At 47.8% G+C, this 2680-nt stretch overlaps 1 pseudogene; it reads right to left on the reverse strand.

Annotated features, from left to right (window-relative positions):
* Positions 1-620: 620 nt before the first annotated feature.
* On the reverse strand, positions 621-1598 carry LOC146797340 (dead end protein homolog 1 pseudogene; annotated as a pseudogene).
* Between the last annotated feature and the right edge of the window lie 1082 nt (positions 1599-2680).

Here is a 2680-nt window from a genome sequence, read left to right on the forward strand (position 1 = left end):
GTTGCTGATCAAACTCAGGTCATTTACATGCACACGTTCGGGGCAGCAGACTCGTCGATTCGGTATGCCGCAAAGTCAGTTCAGGCGCCCAGCCAGTAGCCCCGGAACAGGGGGGCTGCAGCGGGGGCCAAGAGGACGCTCCTTTCCCTGACTCGAGAAATGAAAAACAAGCTTGTGGCAATTGGATCGTAGTTCCGCGGAAACTGCACCCATGTTGGGGGAAACAACACTCGCATGTTCCAGTCACCATTCCGGAAGGCGAAGCAGGGGGTCAGGCCACTGCGGTAAACCCGGGAAAGGCAGGAGACGGCCGGAGGGTTGATCTCCAGCCCATCCCCTCCATAGCCACTCAGACATCTCCCTCAGGCGTCGGCCACTCTGAATTGCATTCGTCATCTGCAGATCCTCGGTGAGTTGTTGGCAGGCGGGGCAGAAGAAAACAGAACGGAGAGACGAAGGAAAGTGTGCCCATCCTTTCACAGAGCAGTCAAGTCTATTCCCTTAATGAAAATTCCTTAATGAGGGAATCTCACCTTACTTGCAGGCATGCATTAAACATGGCAGATTATCCCATGCACACTCTTACTCATTTTGCTGTAACATTCACCCTCCTAACAAATTTAATTTTTGTACTCACTTAGTGGTTTTATGACTATTAGAGCAAAAACCTCCTCTGCCTTATCATGCTCGTTTCGCAAACCCATTTTGTCAGGCATGGCCCAGGTGTACCCATTGAATGGAATTGGATAGCCTTGAATTACAACCTGATACCAGAAGCGCATCAGTCCCTCTGGGCTAACAGCCAAGAGGTTGGCCAAGAATACTGTAGAGCCCAGCTGCATCTTTCTGCAAAGTATGCATAGGAAATCCACTATACAGCCACGGGATTTCAGCTGGTCCCGTTTCTTCTTCTCAGACTGCTGGGCAGGAACAGATGAAATTGTCCAATTGGGCTCACCAGGAGAGGTAGTGGTTTTCACTGAAACAATTCATAGTTTTTGCTTTAAGTCCGGTTTCAGCCAGTCCACGCTAAGCTTCTGTCCATACAACCTCAAGTTATCTTCCACTAAGACTTTTTTGGCCATTGCTGCCGCTCGGTGAGAGTTATATTTGACCACAGCCAGAAGTTTGGGTTTCTTGGTGGGGCTTGGGTACAAAGTGATGGCCTCAATTCCGGAAGTCAGCTGCTGCAGTGCCATTTTCAGCTCCCCCTGCTCCAGGTGGCAGGGCATGCCGTCGACGCACAGCTCGCACTTCTCGGTGCACTGACACACGAATGCGGTGGTGTCCCTGGCGTAGGCAAAGCCCCGGTTTAGGCCGCTGAAGGTCATCATGAGGCGGAATTCATAGAGTTTGCCCATGCTCAGAAAGAGGGGGATCAATTTATCTTTGTGGATGTCTTGAGGCAGCTTGCCAATGAACACCTCGGAGCCAGAGGGAGGGGATGCAGCTGCCCGTTCAGGGGGAGGTCCGCTGTACTTCCGCTGACTGTTCACCTGCACCAGGGAGGTTCCCGTTTCTTTGACCCAGGCCAACAGCGCAGCCTTGTTTACAGGGTTCAAAGCATTGATCCACATCTCACACTGCTGGTCTTCCATTTCCACGGCTTCGCTTCGACCTTCGCTATCCCACCGCTCACGCGCCGCTTCCTTACGGATGTGCCTGTGGGAAATTGGGAAGAAGAAGCAAGAATCGTCCAAATTATCTGAGGCCTGTTTAATAGCATTAGGTGGACAATGTTTTTCTCCACTTTGTGAACAAGTGGCTTTACGAGAAATGTCCAATGTTTGTGAATTTGGAGTCCTATGTGATTCACTGAGTTGCGATCATTTCGCGCTTTATACAAAGAATCTTAGAATTCTGAAAACGTTATTGTCACCCAATCCCAATCTTAAGGCAGCTGTTGCAGAAGGTGTTGAATATGTGCATGGTTGTGCTTGTGATATGAAAGAAGATAGTGAAAAACAAGTGTGTCTTATCAAGGATAAGGCTGGGGGAGCAAAATCGGGCAAATTTGTGAAAATAGCAGAAAAATATGGAGAACTACGGAAGGCTGAAAGTGAGAATAAGGATAAGGGTCTGATTTAGATCTCGGTGGATGGGTTACTCCGTCACAACGGTGACAGATATCCCCTCCGCCGAAATATAAATCCCATTATATCCCAGGGGATTTATATTCCAGCACACGGGATATCCATCACCGTTGTGACGGAGAAACCCATCCACTAAGATCTAAATTAAGTGTTGTATGTGTCAAATCCAGCAGATGTAGCCTTCAGCATCATTGTGTTGACAAAAATATATCACTCAAACATCATGGGTGCCACAAGCATTTTGAATGCAGTAAAGCTCCAGTTTCCTATAAGGTAGTCAATATAACCAAGCATCATGGCATAGTGCCCAAATGTATTGCCACACTCCAGAACCTGGTGTGTGGCAAGGCATCGGGGCACTATGCCATCACACTTGGCTTTTCAGGTTTTGAAGGTGTGTCAACTTCTATAGACTACTGTATAAGAAACTGGAACTTTACTGATAATAGGACAACTTGATTATGATGGAACATGTTAACTATATGAGGCCCTGAGGAAGCGATGTATATCGCAAAATACGTGTTCGCCAGTGCTTGCATATTTGATAATAAAGCTGGTTATGGACTACTAAATAGATGCCCCTGATT

The sequence above is a fragment of the Triturus cristatus genome, chromosome 9 (genome assembly GCF_964204655.1).
Source record: "Triturus cristatus chromosome 9, aTriCri1.1, whole genome shotgun sequence".
Classification (NCBI taxonomy): Eukaryota; Metazoa; Chordata; class Amphibia; order Caudata; family Salamandridae; genus Triturus; species Triturus cristatus.